Source organism: Hermetia illucens, chromosome 3 (genome assembly GCF_905115235.1).
Source record: "Hermetia illucens chromosome 3, iHerIll2.2.curated.20191125, whole genome shotgun sequence".
In the NCBI taxonomy this organism is placed as follows: domain Eukaryota; kingdom Metazoa; phylum Arthropoda; class Insecta; order Diptera; family Stratiomyidae; genus Hermetia; species Hermetia illucens.
Window position 1 is genome coordinate 150,962,529 of NC_051851.1, and position 21,127 is coordinate 150,983,655.

A 21,127-nucleotide genomic window follows, 5' to 3' on the forward strand; every position below is an offset into this window, starting at 1 on the left:
TTAAAAGGACGCTGCTGCGCCAGGTTGCAGCAGTGTCTGGGATTTCAACCCATTAAAACCACCCCCACTTCTCTGCCCATATCCTCGCTGGACCACGTGACGTATTACTTCGCGAAAAGAGCTCTGGTTTACACTAGTCACGCGTCCATCGCGCTTTCCTAGCTCGATACAATTCCTTCAGCTTCTCCTGTATCGTAGTTACTGTTCCGTTTATCGCACCATGACCATGCTTGCTCTTGATCCATCTCTCAATACATGGGGTCAGTATATGGGTTCAGTGGCCCTTTCCGCAATTATCCCATCTTTGCTGCCATCTCCTGTGCAGCTCCTTCCTAGCGACTTTTAGGAAGCCCGCAGTCTGGCTGGATTCACTCTCCTTCTCCGGTAGAGACAGTATGTCTTATTCGCCAGAAGATCCAAGGAAATTATTCCCGTGATGGCACACACTGCCTCACCTAATATCGTCCTATATACACTGCATACCCTCAGCACGATTAACCGGTATGCCGAACTTATCCTTCTCTAGTTCGCTGTGCTATCCAGTGCGCACGCCCAGACAGCAGCTGCGTATAACAGGATGGATTTCAGCACCCCTGCGATAAGCAACTGGCAACTAGATTTCGGCCCTCCAATATTCGGCATCAACCTTGCTAGCAATGAACTAGCCTTTGCTGCTTTTCGCGCGCATACTCCAAGTGCCCCTTGAAGCTCAATTTGGCATCGATCATTATCCCCAGGTATCTAATGATCGGTTTTGAAACGACCTCGTTATTACAAACGCGGATTTTGACAGTGTTGTTTTTCCTGCGATTGCTAATAAGGACCGCCTCCGTCTTATCTTCTGCTAGGTCCAATTTCACTATTTAAAGCCATGTTTTGATGGCATGAATGGTTTCACTTGCATACGGTTCCACGTCCTATTGGTCTTTCGCAACTACTACCACTGGCAGGTCCTTTTCAAAACCAATCAATGTTGTCTCCCTTGGCACGAGAAGGCCGAGCACTCCGTCCCTTCATCCAACCGCAGTACTGCCGTTCCAATAGACCACCCGCTAGCTTGACGAACGGGCGCAGTCTGTTGTATATCACTCTCCCCAACATCTTCCCCATGGTGTCTAAAAGACAGATTGGGAGATATGAAGAAGGTGTGCTAGGTGGTTTTTGGAGCCACTTCCAATGAACGGGAGACACTCCTTCAACCATGCATGATTCAAATGTACTTATGAACCATGCGGGCCTGATTTTAGCAACCAACTTCAGGGCTGTTTAGAATCCCGTCCAATCCCGGAGCCTTATTGTCTCCAATTCGTCCACAACTCTCCCGTAGTTCTTTTTCGGTCACCCTGGGAATTGTGAAGATGTCCTCTTAAACCATTTTTGCTTGTTGTGGAAAAAGAATTGCGATTATTTTCAACAAGAGTCGCGGGTATGTCACTTGGGGTGATTTTTGTCCACGAATCTTGCTCATTACAACTTTGTAAGCAGCACCGCACGGGCTCGTATTTGTTTCAAGGCACAACTGCTTGTAGCAATTCCTCTTACTTTCCCATATAGCTTTCTTAAGGCTACTTCGAAGATTACAGTATTCTTTTCCCGGCTGCTGATGATCTGGCTTCCCTCTGGTCCTTTGGCAAAGCCTTCTCGCTCGTAGACACGATGCTCCCAACAGCGCGAGCCCGCGTCATAACCTCCTTCTAAAGCCGCCAGGAATGTTCCTTCCTCGAAAGCTCCAGTGGACCACTCAGCTATTCCAGTTTTCCGCTTTTCATCGACTTGACTGTCGCCTCTTCCGTTCTTGATGCCGAGAGAGATGGCCTGATGGTCACTGTGGGTATAGTTCTCACTTACCCGCCAGACCATCCATCTCGCCAACAAGGTACTGAGGTAGGTTAGATCGACGATTGAGCCTAGTCCTCTGCCTCGGAAGGTAGCCACGCATCCAACGCTGACGAGTACGGTGTCCAGCTCCGCGAAGGTTTCAAGCAAGATTTGGTCCCTGGCGCTCGTCGCCCGAATTCCCCAGTTTAAAGCCCACGCATTGAAATTGCCAGGAATGAGTTTGGGGCCGTGGTCTCTAGCGTCCAGAACCAAGCTGTCTAGCATTTCCTCATATTGCGCTAATGTTGCACTAGGAGGAGCATAGCAGCTGTAGATATGGTTGATGTTGATTTGTATCAACCTCATTAGCCTTACGATTCAGCTCTTCCAATATACCGGGTATTTGCCACCACCTGCAACGTACCGGTCAGCTACTTCCGTTCTCCCTTTGCACAACATGCATTACGGATCTCCAGTGCAGTCTTTGATAAGGTGACCCTCTTCTCCACACTTCTTGCACCTTCTCGACCTATCGTACTCGCTAGTACATGCTGCTACAAAGTGACCGAAATCGGGGCATCTGAAGCATCCCTTGAGAGATATTGGCTCTCTGAGTCGACACATGACCCAACCTATTCTTACCTTGCCCGCGGTAATCAGTTTAGTACCTGATTCCACCGGCATGCCAATAATAGCGGTCTGTGTACCTTCATAAGCCTTCTTCATCCTTTTGATGGCACTGTCTTCTAGGTCGCTAAGGTTGAATTGTTCTCTTAGCGCATCACAGATATTCTCTGGTGATGTGACCTCGCTTAGGTATTTGCACTCGAATACTATTTGTTGCTTTCGTGCTTTCCAGTTTGCTTGCTCATCTAGCATCTTCTCCACCTGGCAGCGAAAGCTATCCACTATCGTCTCGCTAGATTTACTTAATTCCAACAACAGATCCCCCTTTTGCGTACGCCTGGTACGGCTCACACTGCCATCCAGGTCTATTAGTTCGGATCGGCTTTGACTTTCCGAAGGATGTCTGCGTAGGATATATCTCTTTTCTTGGAAATGATAATTACTTCCGGACGAGTCTTCTTTTTCTCCTTGGGCCGCTTTTTGCCGCCCCCTTTTTCCATTCTTCGGGCTTATGAGCTGTAGGCTGTTCCTCTTTTATCAAAGTTGGACCCGTAATCGAGGAACAACCCGGAACTTTCACCGGCGCAGTTTTCTTTGGCAATGAGGCTTTTTTCTTCTTGGCCACTTGTTGGACACCAAGGGATTCACTTATCCCATCCCTACTCCGTTTGCCCGCGTTCTCACCTATCTTACGTTGAGTGGCGTCACCTGCATCTCTCGTGTGACATGACGCTTGGGCGTTTTTCTCCTCCGCCCTAATATAGGACAACTTAATACCTCGTATCAGAGTCCTGATATTTTGGTGTATTTATGTGTTCCCCCAATAAAACAAACGCTCTTGCAGTTTGCTGCCTTCCACGATCGCATTTTACAGCATTGATAGTTACATCAGTCCAGGGCCTCTCCAAATTATTTTCCAAATCCCTCGACGAACCTCGACTGCTAGGGGTGAAGTTGCCTTCAGTGGTGAGCTCCCGAGAGTTGAACTTTTTCGAAAAGGATCTGGTGTAAATCTTATTTTTACTCCACTAAGATCTCTTGTAGCATTAGATGCCAAAGTAGCCAAGTTTGCCACTACTGAGGCACTACGGTCGTTGGATATGGACGGCCGGAAGCCTGCTTGCCTATTCCCAAAAACCGCCGGTACTGGGTTTTCAAAGCCCTGCACCGTAAAACAAACTACCCCGGCGATGCTCTACCCTCTCAGCCATCGCGCAATCTCACTGATTGACCCGTCAAAGACTCCTGGATATGTGTCGATCATTCCTCCTTCTTGGTAATCACGATGGAATATGTCTCAAAGACAAATCTGGAAACCATGGACTGGCTAGCATCAACCTGATTTTTGCCAACCTGGTATTTGTCAAGGAATTTAAATCTAATTGGTCGCCTTCCTACCAGCAGCCAGATCGTCAGGAAGGAAAACTCTATTCCACCATGTGAAGAATAAAACTGATGAATTGTGGACCGGTTCCAAGTTGGTTTGCCGCGTCACAAATCGCTGTGATTGGGGGATGATTAAAGGCACCTTCAATATCCATGAGTGCGCCTAAGGCGTATTCCTATTCGGACATCCCCTTCTCAACTTTTTCCATAAGCTTCTAGAGTGCTGCCTCCGTGGATATGTCTTTCTGGTAGACATGTTGCCTACAGTGAAGTGGCGACCTTGGGATGTATGTATCCCTTATGAACCCATCTTAGTCCTTCTAGTTTGTTTTATAGGAAGGAAGCTAGCCTGGTTGGTCCATCTCCTTTTGGGTTCATACAGGCATGCATGGTGTAGATTCGGAATGTGTTGATCTTGCGGAGCCATTTCCTCTATTACTAGAGAAAGTATGATGCCATCCGAGCCCGCTGACTTAGAGAATATGAAATGTTCATTCGATTCGCTGTGTCCGGATAGCTGAGTGGTTAGAGCACAAGGCTGTCGTACGGAGGGTCGCGGTTCAAATCTCACTGGTGGCAGTGGGATTTGTATCGTGATTTTACGTCGGATATCAGTGAATGAGTACCTGAGTCAAATCAGGGTAATAATCTCGGGCGAGCGCAATGCTGACCACATTGCCTCCTAGTGTACCGTTACGGTTTTGAATGAAGTGCTCTAACACACTTCAAGGCCCTGATCCAATATGGATTGTTACACCAACGATTATTATTATTCGATTCGCTCAAATGATACTATTTTGTATGCCAGAGTTCAGAGTCTCGGTTGAGGTTCATATGCACCTGTCAGCCCTAATCCATGAATTTAAATGCTTCGTGAGAAGTGTGCCTCAAGCAGATGTTTTACCCGCTCTACAAACGTAGGTTAACCAGCTGCTGGCTACGTTCTTTGACAAGGACTGGCTTCAATTTTTAGATCGCCTCCAGATACATTTGACTCTCTTCGCAAAGCTGGGCCAATGAGCGTCTTTGTACTGAAGTTACGCAGCAGCCGAATCTGACTTTAGAGCTCGGTTGAGGAGAACCCTTGTCATTCCCCTCTGTTTTGCTGGATGTTCCACCATGGTGTTTTGCTTTTTTTTAAAAGCTTCTCTTACATTTGATGGGTTTCCCAGTGATCGCAACTCAGGCGCTCAGTTCTATTTTCTAAGACGCCCAAACGCACCTGTGATTCGGGAAGGTGATATCATTTACTAGTCCCCATCGGTAAGAGCTGTCATTTCAGGGGATGCCACCGTGATGTCGGTAACTTGTTGTCTGATCAAAATGGAAAAAGTGGGTTCATTACTTAAGTTTCTAGCAATTTGGCAGTTATCAGAAACTCGAATAGCCTAGATCCTTTTGTGTCCATGTATAGCTTCTGCAACGGGTGAGGTGGGCGCTAACATCACATCCTCCTATTAACTCCATGCCTTTAATTTTAGCGTATTAAAAAGCTCTTACGAACGTTCAACTGAGATCTTTGTCCTCCTCAAAAAATCTCCTCATCTCCCTGTGGATTTTATGCCTTATTGACCGTTAAAGTAAGTAACTCAGCACAGGTTGTTAACCAAGATAGACTGGAGGTTTTTTGAAGCCACCATGAGAAAGCGTGGTCTAGTATTTCCACTGGTGTAAAACAAGTCAGCATGTTAGGAGCTTAAGCCATCAGCAGCCCATGGTTTTTGTATGAAGTATATAAATGTCTTGCAGGAAATTCGACGACTATTTTGCAGTGCTTTACAATTTATTGGGAAACGTAGCACCTTAGCTGCCTTTCAAATGAGGATTGCCTGCACCTTCACTGGTCTTAGCAGGCAACACTGGTAACGTGAAGGCCAAAAGCCAATAGTAGGGCCGGCAGCCCGATTGTCTCCATACTTTCTTAACATCCGGTTCACGAACGTGGATAGTATGTGAAGTTCCCGCCCTATCGGCTCTCTCTCTTATTTTGTTGGCTAGTAGCATCCAGGAAGTGTTGGAGTTATTCCCGATACCAAGTTGTTCCAGAATGTCAGTGCATTACACTGCTCATCTGGAAGCCAAAGAAAGCAGTTTTCAAACGATGGGAGCTCAGAGGCTCCTTTCATGGTTGGTCGCGCAACCTCATACACATTAATGAGAGAAAGTCGGCACTACCTGAAACGGAACAGTACTGCCTTCTAACTCAAGACGACGCTTGATGCTATGCAAATAGGAAGAGTTCCCTCTTCAGTTGTTCGCACTGTGTATCGTAACCGAATGGATTGTCATACAATAGCCATCTATCGGCTTCGATAGCCTTGGCTGCAGTTACGCAGTCTGAGCCGCTGCCGGGCTCCTCTTTGCTGCCCCTTAGGCTGAGGAGTTGGGACCATCAGAAGATCGCCACTGCTTCGGTCTGTTCTTAGCCTAAATTGTGCCCTGGATGATCCTTCCTTCTTAGCCCGGGGGTTGCGGTTTTCCCGAAGTTTGTTTGCCCGAATGGGAAGCATTGATTTATCTAGAGGCTATATTCTGACCGAAGACACATACTTATCCCTCTGTGAGACTTCAATCTTATCGAATCGAAAACTGGTGCCGGGGTCAGGAATGTTGATAGAAGAGGTGTGATTCGGTTCGTGCGTTGAGGGCTGGTCCCCAATCAGATCAGTTCCCAATTGAATGAGTGGAGAATCTGAGTCTAGATACAGGGTCTCCATTGATATGCTTACGGTTGCCTCCTCACTCAGGGTTGGATTACCACGGTCTAAATTTAATTTTGATTTTTGTTTTGCTTTACCTTCTAGTTTGATATTTTGAGATGACTTTAGGTTTCATATTTATTTCCGTAGAGGATCTTTCTTACTGAGCTCCCTCATAATGATAAGGCATAAGGGAGTCATTCAGATATACTAAGACTTACTTGGGGAGGAAAAATGTCTATGCCAAAATCCTGTTTGTATTTGACTTACCACCCTATAGCACCTGCAATAAATAATGAGGGCGAAGAAAGGATTCATATCATTCAACCCTAAATTGGTCGCAGATACTCACCTTCTCAAAGTGTCACATCTCTCGCAAATAATGCATCTTTGATCAATTATTACTGAATTTTAATGTAGAGACGATTCATGTACATTTGCGCATAATTTTCATCTTCAATCCCCTAACATGAATTTAACATGGACCTGCAAAGCACATCCAAATTGGAACATCGCAGCTGGAACGTATCCATTTCAAGGCTTTTTACGTTTATCAGAATCAACTTATTTTTCCCTGATACAAAGAGGATTTCAATACCCATCTAAGGACACGCACCTACTCTCACGGCATAAATATTCTTTTTGATATTCGAAAATTTCCAATTTATTCGGAGAAAATCACACCAAATAAACAAATTGACAAGTCATGAGCCCCTTTCGGGCTGAGGGAGGTTTGGCAGCTTCGTAGATGGTCTCTGCGATGAGTATTTGAAATTCGATGGAGTCGAGGCAATGGAGCTAATTATTGATCATTGAATGAGAAATTATTCAAGGGGCGTGGGATTTGATTCGTTGCTTTTTAAACCTACACTAGGTAAGTAGGCCAAGGCCAAAATTTGCTTAAAAAGCAGCTCCCTATCTACTGAACAGGACGAAGGATGAGCCATCCACAGTGTGGTCGCTTCATCACTGGAATAGACACAGTCATAAGTTGACTACAGAATCTGAAGACGAAACGTCATTACGATGGATAAGAAAATAGAAGCGTAGCGTATGGGGATGTTTTTCTGCCTCAATTTTCCAGACACACGAATAGTAGCTTCGTCACCAATTTTATGCTGTTAGCTTTGCGAAAGTCACATGGTGCATTTGGAATGGAAACATGTTATTTCGCTTCAATAAATGGAGATTTTCAGATGAATTTTCTTTACTGAATGACCGAAAATCTTTTTTCTCAATTGTGATATTTTTAAGAAGATTTTTTCTTTGAATTTATCTTAAATTTAGTCGGAACATGCTATCATTCTGATAATTTTAAAGTCCTATCAGTCAATTCATGAGTTTCAAGTTAAAGTTGCCTAAAGAGGGATTTTTGTCCTGTTTTCCAGATTTGGTTGGTGTTACTTGTCGCCGCGTCCAGTTCAGTGATTCAGAAACGAAAAAGCTTATCAAGGTTAGTATCTTTCACAACTTGTTTATTTGTGTAGTCGATGAAATCTAAAAATTTGACTTGTTGCATATACATATGTTACGTATTTGTTTCATACCTTAAGAGGATTACCCTGGTCAACTTTTAAACGTCTGGTTATTGGGAGTCCATCCGCCTATTAGGCTTACTCTAAAAAACAGGTTCTTTGCATAGCATGGTACATATGCACACAGGACTCCCAGCATCCCCAACAAAAAAAACATATGCACGCCCCGAAGGAAATTTTATTTTAGTCTAAAGCCGCCATTTTTCAGGCGGTTCTGGGATATCAAGCTGGAATGTGGTATCAGCGGTTTCGATGCATGTAGATAATTCGCCTTTGTTCTGCAACGAGCTGACGAGAAGACTCTTTGTTTTTATACACCATCTCCTCTTCTAGAATCTACCATCCTCCCACCGTCCCAGGACGTGTATGAAGGTTTCGTCACACTCAGTACAGATCCTGCCGGCAGTGTCCGTAGATATCCCTAGCTTTCCCAGATGATATTTAGCCTACCATGACAAGTCAGTGTTCATTCCTACTATGACCCGGAAGCTCTTCGTGGTGTGCTTTAAACAATCTTCACATAGCAGTTTAAAGTTAACCTGGTTCGCCCTCCTTGCATCTGTATGTGCAGATGGAGAGGAGTTAATTCTAGGAAGACCTCCAGGTATGCCATTGGACATGCCCTCATTACCCCACTGATACACACACAATGGCTTGTTTTTGTTCTTGGAGTTTGTGCAACTCCCAGGCTGTTGTACTGGTAGGTAGGTAGGCATAAGTGGCCGCTCCGAGGAGCGCTACAAGTCACAAACTCTTAGGAGTTGTGACTGCTGTTACGGGAGTAGGGAGGCAGAGTCTATACGGCTCGGATCTTCAGAGCCAGCCCGTAGCGTTCACGAAGGAAACCAGCTCTTCCACCCTGCAGGTAGAAATCTCTCTCCCAAAGTATGGTTTACCCAGTGTCCGTAGCCTGACTCTAGCTAGAGCTGGGCAATCGCAGAGAAAGTGCATTCTTTCTCCGCAGTTTCGGGTTACCAGTTTGTAACCGAGCCCTTACGGGTCCCCATTCACCTCGTCGACCAGATCTTGCCAGGAGCGAGTTTTGCTCTTGTTTATTGCGCTGCGGAGTTTCCATTTGGCGGATTTGTATTCCGTCACCATGGTACATGCCTCCTCCCGGTCGCTTAGACGTTGTGTTAAGCGGCGGAGCCTGTGACACTCATTCCGGAGCTCTGCGATTTCCACTGTCCACCAATACATAGAAGGTTTGCCACGTCTCGATGACCTCCCGGGCATGGAGGCTCCGCAAGCCGTCGCCATCAGGTTCATAACTGAATTTACGACAGTGTCGGCTGCAGCGCCACCGCCCCAGGAGTACCCCCCAGCGTGGCCCCAACTGTTCCAAGAGTTTCAACAAACCTCCCCCCCCCCCTTTTGGCAACGTTCCATGCGCAGAAAGAGAGCCGGGGTGGCGCACATCGAGAGTTTGTGTCAACCATTTTGAAGACAATGTATTAATGGTCGCTTGCCGAGAAGTCTTCCAGAACTCGCCACCCGTCCACCAGCGGCACCAGTGACTCTGACGGAAAGGTTACGTCTGGAATGCTTCCCTCACAGTCCGGCGCCGGAACATTGGGGTGAATCCGGTGTTTAGAACTACCAGCCTTGCTCTCGCCGCCATTTCCAGAATTCATTTCCCTCTGGAGTCTGTGTAAGGTATTTCCCATTCAAATGCCCTGACATTGAAGAAACCACCGACCAGGATTCGCCCATCTGTGCTTAAGATAGCGTCCTCCAAAGAATCAAACCTGCATCGAAAGTCCGGCATTGTCTCATTCGGCGTAAGATAGGCACTAAAACACGTTACCCCTGAACACTGAATCCAGACAAAGCCGTCCCCTTTGCCTTGGCTAAGAACCCTAGATGAAACTGGGGGAACCCCTTGAAACTGGGTCCTTGTTTTGATGAGTACTAAATCAGCTTCGGTCTCCGCAGCGAACTGCACTAGCAACTCGTGGCCGGTTGCACTCCGGTGCATATTGATTTGTAGGATGCGAATCAGGTTGACCGTGTCCTAGCTCTTTCCAATTCTGCTCTGAAGACTGGACACCGCCCCGAGCCCGCAGTGTGCGCAACGTTCTCATCAGTCGCGCCACGATCCCTGCATAGGACGCAGCTTTCCTTTTCATTGCAGGTGTTCGGCCTGACTGGCCGCATTTACGGCATGTTGCCCTTCTGTCAGGTCCCCGACAGGTTGCAGATGTGTGCCCATAATCGAAACATCTGCAACATTTGATTGGGGCAGCCCGGATTCGTATCCTACATACTATTCAACCAATTCTTATTTTCCCACCGCAGCGAGTTTTTGGCCTCGGAGTTCACAGAGGTGATACCAATCCGGGCATTAGTTACCTCCGGAAATTTGCGTCTGATGGCCTCTTCAAGGTGTGGGATTTGCAGAGAACACGTGGGTTCCAGGCTGGAAACCAAAGCTTTTCTCCAAGAAGCTCCTTGACTGCTTCACAGAACGTAACTTTGCTTATTGTCCTCGGGTCTAGTCCGACTAGGACTCCACCACAATTCGTTTTACGAATGGAAGACACTCCTGCTCCGTTATCGTCGGGTTTGATCTTGTAGCGGATTTCACTGAGGACTTTCGCAAAAGTTTTGCCTTCCGTCGAGTTAATAAGTATAGTTGACGGTCTAGTCCTCCTTCGTCTCCCCACCTTTTGTTTTCGTGCTTCGTCCTTCGTGTCCGCCTTAATTTTAGGCAGAGGTTTTTCTAATGGCACAACGTGTTGTTGTCTCTTGTTCCTCTTCGCCTTCTTCTTTTGAGCCTTCTTGAGTGAAGTCAGATGTCCCCTCCTCCTTTCGTTTTTCGCCCAGTTCGGACTGTCTGCGATCCGTTTGTTACTCGTAGTGTTCCCGTCGGGGGGCGCGGTTGTTTCTGCTTTCCGCGGATTTTCTCTTACTCTCCATGTCCGCCTATAGTATGAAGGAGGAGAATATGCAGGAGCTTCTCCAGTTCTATTAGCCCGTTTTTCACCCCTTTGCTGATGTATTTCTGGAGGAACGTCGCAGATCGCATGCGCTTCAGAACTGCCGCGCACATCTTAATAAGTCTTTCCTTTTCAGCTTGCGCCAGAGTAGTCGATAGCTTTGCCACTTGGCTTATATTTGAAACCACTTGGTTAGTTTCGCAGTTTCCACTGTGCCTCTTTCCACAATTATAGCACTACGTGGTAAGGTCTGGGTTCCTGTCCCCGTTGCAGGTGCTGCATCACTTTTCAAGTCCTTCTCCCCGTCTGTGTGTCCCGATGTCTCGTCCGATATTTCGGTCTTTGTTGCGTATTTCATTGGGCGCTGGGGCGAGCGACGTATTTTCGTGCTGCGTATAAACCATTTAAGTCGTTTACCAGCGCATCGTGTGCAAGGGAGTGGACCGCAGTAGTCAGGAACGGATATACCCTCGGGGATAAAGCTCCTACCCCAGTTCCCTGAAGCCTATCCTGCTATTAATTGATCCCGGGACTCACGGACAGATCAGCGCTCGCCCGAAGCAACGCGATCTACGAATACCGGTTCAATGCACACTACCCGACCAGGGTCCCGAAGGGGCTGGCTCCCTATATACGCCACAACTACCACCTTGGCAGAGCTAGGCTCACATCACTCCATTGGTCGTGTGTCCCGGCGTGTATCGGTCATTAGCAGTTCGCTCTTCATCGAAAAACTTTCTCGAGGCTACTACCTAGGACGCAGGTATTATGCCAGCTAGGGGGTCAGAATTACTTGCTCGGGCACTTCGGGGACGCCACCCCCCGTATCGTAAGCGACCCGTTAAGGATCGTTGACGACCTCTGAGGATACATATTAGGGCGTTAGTTCTAATATTGTTATCCTCCTTCATCGTTTTAAGTACGCAAATAGGTTTGAGGGGTTTAGGATGAAAAGTATCCCTTCTACCTACATTTGGAATAATGACCACTTTTGCCAGCCTCCATGCTTTTGGTAATACCCCAAGGCAATGCTGCCCTTATCACCATTAGAGGAGACTCTTAGATGATTTCTAGGCCTCTCGGCGGTGGTGTTGTGAAGATATAATCTAATCCGGGTGAGCTTCAAAAAATGCCTTTTTTACTATATTTTGTTTGAGATACGGGGAATCTTAAGTTCACATCTACTTACTGTTCGACCGGACCAGATGAAGAGCAGCTTTCTTTCACTGAACCAAAAAGGTTCATGTACCCCTCGCTTTGGACATAACACCCGAATTTTTAAAAAGTAGAAAGAATGGCTCACGGTTTCGCCCGGGCAAAGTAAACTCATCAGACGCTGCCTTACCTCGGCCCTGGGAGCAGCGTGACCGAAAGGGGCAACCAATGGTACACGCTCGTTTTTATATAATCGCAAAACGACAATGATATAATAATTCACACGCTTGTCCTCTTGAAGCGATTTCCATGTGTTGCCAGTTTCGATCACGATGGGACGGACATGTCTGATGGACCATGTATTCACAAAAACAAAGTCATGACTGTCCGCAAAGTCGACCCTTTCCCCCGTGGCACTTGTTATCGTCTACCTTTTCATTCACATCTTCTTTTTCTTCAGCCTGTGTAACGTTCACAAGCGGGCAGTAACGATGCAGTCATCAGCAGCCCCGTTACCGGTCTTTGTATTGATAAGTTGCGAGATGGCATCCTCCTCCGGCATCAGATCGACCTGTCTGTGATGCATATGTGGTGAAGAAGTAAATTGTATGATCGACTGATATAATAGTGAGCTTCATCACCGAGTGGTCAAATTGGTCGACTTATTTACTGGCATCATGCAAACCCTCAGAAATGACAATTCCAATACCATATTGAGTATGTAGGCTACCAAAACAGAGAAGTTTATATCGGCTCTATTGGCACCAGATCACCTGGTTTCTTGCTATTAATGAACCTTTTCCGAATTGCTCCTGCAAGTTTCTTTGTATTTCCAGTAAGGGTGCCTCGCTTTGCTCGGACTAATTTACATACTTCCTGATATCATCTATGCGTCAAGAACCCTTGTCCATTTCTCGACAGGACCGCGTCGATTATGCTGAACACCCTAGCATTTCTCCGAAGTTTAGGATTTCTGAACACGATCATTTTTTGTTTAACCACATCTTTGTCGGCCTTTCGTGGGACCTATCACCAAGAAAGATCAGATAGGATTTATAATAGTGAAATAACTCCAACTATACTTTATTTCTGTGTCCGGATAGCTCAGTGGTTAGAGCACTGGGTTGTCATACGGAAGGCCGCGGTTCAAATCTCGCTGGTGGCAGTGGGATTTGTATCGTGACTTGACGTCGGATGCCAGTCGACTCAGCTGTGAATGAGTACCTGAGTCAAATCAGGGTAATAATCTCGGGCGAGCGCAATGCTGACCACATTGCCTCCTACAGTATACTGTAGTGTACCGTTACGGTCTTGAATGAAGTGCTCTAACACACTTCAAGGCCCTGATCCAATATGGATTGTTGCGCCAACGATTATTATTATTTCCGAGTTATCACAATCTCGGCAGATGCCGGATTTTACCTAATACTAGCACTAAGTGCCAAGCATTTAGGCTCGGACGATCCTACCTACTTAAAAACTAAAGGGGCACTGGTGGTGGTGGCCGGTGGTAGGTCAGTGGGAGAATCCGTCGAGTACTCCCCGCAACATCGAGCACGTATGCAGAATGGTGTACTTCTGCATGGTTTGAACCAGACTGTGCGAAAGTCCCAGGACATCAAGGGAAGCCGTGAGGGATTTAGGTACAATACCTGTAGCTGACAATATTATGGGAACTACAACCACCCGCTCGAGACGCCAAATTTCTTTGATTTCCCGAGCCAATGGCTCATAGTTCACCTTCTTCTCCACGTATTTCCGTTCAATGTTGCTATTATGGGGGATAGCAACATCAATAATATACGCGGAGCGACCCGTCTTGTCAACTAGCAGTACGTCAGGCTTGTTGTGTGCGGTATGGCGATCAGTCAGAACTTGCCGGTCCCAATACATGCTGTAAGCAGAACTATCAAGTACTGCTTGCGGCTCATATCGGTAAACCGGACATGTTCCCGTGATCAGCCCATGCTTATATGCAAGGTTTTGATGGATAACCTTACATACAGCATTATGCCTGGTGATGTATTGCACCGGTGCCATAACAGTACAGCCAGAAATGAGATGGTCCAACGTCTCTAACGCTGAACCACACATTCTGCACTGGTCGTTCTCCACCCGTTCTTTCATGATGAGCTTTTTATAAGCTCGGGTGGCGACCACGCCATCCTGAATGGCACACATGAACCCCTCTGTCTCAGCAAAGAGCTCCCCAGCACACAGCCACCTGTTCGACAGATGCAAATCGACAAATGGCTGCCAAAGACAATTCACGTGTTTACCGTGCATTGCCTTCGACTTCCATTCATCGATCCGCTCCTGGTCCGACTTCACCCCACTCAGAGGATTGAAAGGTCGATCCTTCAAGTTAAGTGGAGTCAGTCCACAGTCTGCCTTACAGACAGCCGCATGCAAGGGGCTCGCCTGCTCTTTACTGTAAAAATAAGCGCGCAGCGAGTCGACTTGGCGATGATGTTGTGCCGCCACGTCAACCACGCCCCTACCTCCGATGTCACGAGACAGGTTCATCCGCTCCACGGCAGACTTTGGGTGATGCATTCGGAATTTGGACATAGTAGTCCGTATCCGCCGCTGCACGTTTTCCAGGTCGGTCTTCGTCCACGGCAATATTCCGAATGCATAAGCCAGTGAAGGGATAGCGAATACATTCAACGCGCTTATTTTATTCTTCCCCGAGAGATGCGATTTCAGCACCAGCTTTACACGTCGCAGGAATTCGGACAGCAGAGCTTCCTTCAGATCACCAACTCGAGCATGGGTTCCTTGCAGAATTCCTAGGTACTTGTAGAAGTCTGTCTCGGTCATAGCTTCGATGTGGAGGTCACCAATGCTATGTCCGGCATGTGGCTCGCGATGACCTTTGCGAATGGCTTGGATTCGACATTTGTCTAATCCAAACTCCATCCGAATATCACGGCTGAACATGTCTATTATTCGCAACAGACTTCTAAGATGGTTGTCAGTACCAGCATACAGCTTGATGTCATCTAAGTACATCAAGTGTGTCAGTTCGCACTTAGCACGTAGGCCATATTTTATTGCAAAACCATGCCCTCTAGCACCATTCAGTAGCCATGAAAGGGGGTTCAGTGCCATACAAAACCAAAGAGGACTCAATGAATCCCCCTGGAAGATGCCCCTCCGAATACGGATGGGCTCTGAGGTATTAGCACCCTCAGATGTACGGACTGACAAGGTGGTATGCCACCCTTCCATGACTGTCGCCAAAAACTTTATTAGTTTCGGATCAATGCGATACAGATGTAGGATGTCGATTAGCCAGGTATGCGGAACGCTATCAAAAGCCTTGGCATAATCGATATAGCAACTGAAGAGGTTTCTCTGGCCTTTAGTTGCTTGTCCTACAACTACCGAGTCGATAATGAGTTGCTCTTTGCAACCCCTTGACCCAACTCGGCAGCCCTTCTGCTCCTCGGACAGAATGTTGTTGGTCTCGAGGTGCGCATTGATCCTTCCACTAATAATGGACGTGATGAATTTGTAGAGAGTTGGTAAGCAAATGATCGGTCTTGTGTCTGCGGGGTCCTGCACCGTGTCCTTCTTAGGGATAAGGTAGGTAATCCCCGCAGTGAGGAAAGGTGGAAATTCCTCCGGCCGACTCATGACCTCATTTATACTGCGTGCCAACCGACTGTGTACGCTGGTAAATTTCTTATACCAGAAATTCTGCACCCGATCCAGACCTGGGCCCCTCCAGTTCTTCGAGATGTTTATAGCTCGTCGAACTTCCTCTTCGGTAACATCCGCGAAATTCATGCCAGGTGTATTGGCATGGCGGGTGGCTTCGGCGGTGATCCACTCAGCATGTTCAGCATGCTGGGCAGGTAACCCCCAAAGTCCACCCCAATACTCTTTCGCTTCCGTCACCGAGAACTGTATTGTCTGGGCGCTCTGTTGGGATTCGTTGAGAGATCTGAAAAAGCTCCGCTGGTTCCTCGCGTATGTTGCATTCTGGACACGTCTGGAATAACTTTCGCCATACCGTCGTAACCGACTGCATATGACAGAAAGTTTCTGTTTTAGTGTGTCCAGAATTTCAACTACGGGTGTCTCACAGGGGATGGCATAGTTCCGGTAAACCCTCTGCACTTTATTTCTCACCCGTCGGCTGGCATTGCCAGTGCTGATCTGAATCAGTCTAGCAATGTCCTGCCTTAGTGAGTCCCGCCGACGTTCCAGACGAATTTTCCATGGTGGATCTCTTTTGTCACTCAAACCAATAACGCGAAAGCGAATCTTCTGACCGTGCAATCTGATAGCCGCAACTGCACCACAATACACAAGTGATTGTAGTTGCAGCAGCGACATATCAGCACACAGTCGAGATGCAATCTCATCATTGATTTGAGATAGAATTCCCGGAGTTGCTGGAGATGCATAGAGCCTGGGAATACCTGGTCTATGCAAAGGATCCATATCCGAGAATTCTATACACGCTCTTTGGAATTCGTCCCGAACTTCAGCGGAAACCTCAGCTGGACGGTGGAGAAGAGTGCTTCGGCGAGTACTGAACCTGTTGCCTGCAGTGCGGCGTGGTGTTGTTGATGCCGCCGCCTCTGCCCCCATCGACTCTCGGTCACCAGTTTCCCCGATGACTTCAAGTAGAACACGTTCCCTGATGGTGGCCGGGATTGTGTCACTGCGAGTGATGAAGCGGTACTGGTCTGCGACTCGCTGCACAGTCACGTGCGCGAATTGCGGGAAACGCTCGACGAATCTCTGGTGCAACAAGGGGCGGTAAGATGTTATACCCGCCCCCGCCGTTATTTCGTAGTAGGAGCGGATGATGAAGAGGTTCATTTCTTCAGTCCATTTCATCCGCTTCCTACGCGAACCTGCTGAAGTGGTCGCCACAGATTGTGGCGAAACAGCTGCAGCAGGCGGAGCTGTGCTCCTGGTCGTCGTGGCGCCTAGACGTCGAACCGCCCCACGACTAGCGGTTTCGACGCCGTGCTGTCCATTACGAGAGCCCGACCCAGTCACCAAGTCAGACGACTCCCGCCGGTTATCCGTACCGGACCTTAAATTTCTCCTTCTTCTCATTTTTTGGTGGTGCATTTTATCCCTAGCTGCCAGGTGTGTAGATAGCTTCCTTAGTGAGTAATCTGCAAGACTGCAAAGTTCCTGCACTTTCCTCACCTACCCCCTGAGACGCTGCGGTGGCGTACAGCCATTCAGACTGAAGCTATCCATCCCTCCTCCTTTCACAACCGGGCTTGGGACCGGCTTCGGCGGAGTTATTATTATTATTATACTTTATTTCCCTGATTTCAGCATTTTATGTTTGCTTTTCTTAGAGCATTGCAAAGAACGTTGCCTCGAAAACTCCTTCATTCTCTGGGCTTGAAACCTTTTTGTTACGTTTTATAATTCTACAGTTTTTTCTCTTCCGACAACATTGGACATTACATTAACTCAACTGGCGAAGCAGTGATCGCCCAGTCACAAAGGTTAAGCGGCGTTAGGTGTTGTTTGTATTTAGTAGGGGGACCTGGCAAAAGTTTTGATTTCAATTCCTATTCCTTTTTTTAGTTAATTATAAAATATAGTTATAATATAGGATGGGTACGTCGAACCTGGTCGAAGAACGGATTGTCCCAAAAACACGTGGCGTAGAATAGTGATGGAAGGCTTGTTTGCTCTTATAGTAGTTTTGCAGTATTTAGTTAGAAATCTTTTCTTGAGGTCCTGCCCCTGTAAGTTCATTTCGCCATATACCTTTTACATGATCCTTACCGAGATATTATTTATAATTAATTGGGCTTTGGGTTAATCTTTAATCAATCTTTCCTGCGCCTAACATTACGAAGATGTTTCTCTAGTGCTGATTTTTAGCAACTACTTTCATGTCTGTCATCTGAATTTCATCAACTTTTATTCTATATACAGGGTGCGGTAGCATAACATCCTTTTTTTCAAAACTCAATAAAAACTATTGTATGCATCGGAAAATATTTATTTATTTTTTATAATGTAGGTACATGTCTAAAGTTTTTATTTACATTGTTTTGAAGATCAAATCTGTTAGGTGACGTCCCCCATTCTCCATACATTGCGTAAACCGATTTCTGGCGTTTGTCATGACTCTTGTTAGCATAGCAGGTGTTATGTTGGCAATTTCTTCTTGGATGTTGGTCTTCAAATCTTGTAGGGTTCTTGGACGGTTCACATAATCACGGCATTTCAAAAAACCCCATAGAAAAAAATCACAAGGAGACAGATCGGGAGAGCGTGCCGGCCATTCCAAATCGCCTCTAATTGAGATAAGGCGCTCTGGAAAGTGTTCCCTCAAAACAGCCATCGATGCTCTTGAAGTATGTGCTGTTGCACCGTCTTGTTGGAACCAAGTGTCCCTCAAATCCAAATTTTATAGCCGTGGGAAAAAAAATTCTGTAGCATGTTTACATACCGGTCCGAATTCACTGTCACTGTAACCTCATTTTCCTCAAAAAACCAGGGACCAATAATTCCAGCTGAGGAAATTGCACACCACACTGTGACTTTGGGTGAATGCAAAGGCTTTTGATGCACTTCTCGAGGGTTGGTGTCAGCCCAGTAGCGCATGTTTTGTTTGTTAACCGACCCACACAAATGAAAATGGGCTTAATCGCTAAAAAAAACAATAGCACCCTCGGGAACGACATTAAGAAGAAGCTCATACGCGTTCATCCGAGAATTGAAGTCACGTTCTGAAAGTTCCTGCACTATCGCCATCTTATAGGGATGAAAATGAAGATCATCACGAAGAATTCTTCTCACAGAACGATCGGATAGTCCAAGGGCAGATGCGTGTTTGCGCGCAGAACGCCGTGGCGATCGCAACATTGACGCTCTCACTGCTTCAATGTTCTCAGGTAATCTAACGGGCCGAGGGACTCCAGTTCTTCCTTTTGTCGCACTTGCAGTTTGTCTGAATGTAGTGACCCATGTAACAATTGATTTGCGGTCTGGGACGGTAGCCAACGGGGCTAAATTAAAGCGACTCCGAAATGCACGCTGTGTTGCAATAACCGAACATCCGCTTGAAAAGTAAACCTCAACGACAAACTGAGTGGCGCGCATTTTAAAAAAGGAAGTTATGCTGCCGCACCCTGTATTACTGAGAAAAATGTAATAATTATCATAAAAGATATAGCTCCATATTATTCATAAAGGGAAGCATGCCAAAAAGTTTTATCCTAAGTAGCGAAATAGTCGAAACATTTTTTTTGCTTTGTAAACTATCTAAGGATCTTATTAATTCTTTCTGAACTCAGTTTCTTCCATCTTTATTTCTTATATCTTCAGAAAATGCAAGCATAGTTTCTTATCGAGTCAAAGAGAAAATTATCTTTTTATTTTTTAGTTTGCGAATCACAGAGAAACTTTGTGAATTTTAACTAGAATAAGCGGAAAGTCTTCTGCTTTCAATGCTTTCATGTTTTCTTGGTAGTAAGAGTGAAATTAATCGGTAAATTAATGAAAGATATTTACTCTGAGCTAGAAAGTTTGCTATCAATAAGCCTTTCATCTGCCCGAAATAAGTTTTAAGAAAATCTGATGGAAAATTGAATTAAGAAGATTGTAAGGAAGTTGGTCGTTTGCAAAGCGTGGGAGGCATCCGTTTAAGGAAAACTTAAAGGAAAGCGGTTCTTTCCGTTTTATATTTATAGTATGCCAAATCCCACGTTAATTATGTCATAGATAAAGAAAACTATTCTTAGTAAAGCATACAGTAAAAGATATTTTGAACTAAAGATACTGGGGCATATGTACATAATGTAGATTAGAGCTTTCGATTATTGTTTTTTGAGCTACTGATTTCCCTGAACAGAATGTATGATAATGAAAAATAGATGAGTTTGTGTATGGGATGAACTGGAGTAGACAAGTTTGTCTTGATAGTCCCAATTCTTACCAAATCCGACTTACTAGAATGACCGTGAAACACCTGAGTGCAAGTAGAGTCGTCTTACCCTTCAGGATGACAATATCGCTAATTTGCAGGTTTCTTTGTGGAAACTGCCTTTTATTCGTTGCGATTAATTGATGGAACACCTCCACTTGCCCTTTTTCGTATTTCCAAGAAAGTGTTTCTCATCATAGAGATTTGACCTCAAAATGATTTACGGGGTGGAGAGGGTGGTAGGGAAAGGTCCCAACAGTATTTATGCTAATGGCGCACAATGAAGCAGAGTTCCATTTGTGAAGCCAATGCCGAGAGCTCCTTAAAAGTAGCCAATAGTTCACAACACACTCTCTTCAAAATACGACCAAAACCAGAATCAGGAAGAGGTGAAAATTGCCATGAAACTCTAAGGTTATCTACAATCCTCCTCCTCTTACCTAAATTTGGTAAATGTTCTATCAAATAATCATCTTATCCCTCTCTCCACTTCTTGGAACGTTGTCCCATTCAAAATCATCACCGGCGCAACAACCGGTCTAGGCCTGCCTTTATAAGGAATTCCAGACATCCCGGTTTTGCGGAAATTCGATATCCCTAAAAGCTGTCTGGCGTCCTGACCTACGCCATCGCTCCATATCAGGCAGGGTCTGCTTCGTCTTCTTTTTCTACCATAGATATTGCGCTTATAGACTTTCCGAGCTGGATCATCCTCATCCATACGGATTAAGCGATCCGCCCACTGTAACCTATTGAGCCGGATTTCACCCACAACCTTACCATAGATTTCGTCATTATGTAAGCTACGGAATCGTCCATCCTTATCCAGGGGGCCAAAAATTCTTCGGAGGATTCTTCTCTCGAACGCGGCCAAGAGTTCGCAATTTTTCTTCCTAAGAACCCAAGTCTATGAGGATCTGCGAGGAATACATGAGGGCTGGCAAGATCAGTGTCTTGTACAGTAAGAGTTTTGACCCTACGAGACGTTTCGAGCGGAACAGTTTTTGTAAGCTGAAATAGGCTGCCAACAACCGTGCGCGGATT

At 46.1% G+C, this 21,127-nt stretch overlaps 1 protein-coding gene across 1 annotated transcript in view; it reads left to right on the top strand.

Moving 5' to 3' along the window:
* Window positions 1-21,127, top strand: part of LOC119651725 — a 613,458-nt gene that overhangs the window by 94,954 nt on the left and 497,377 nt on the right. The window contains exon 2 of the mRNA XM_038055449.1: window positions 7,919-7,983. The gene's annotated coding sequence lies outside the window, so the exon portion shown is untranslated. The remainder of the gene's footprint in view (window positions 1-7,918; window positions 7,984-21,127) is intronic.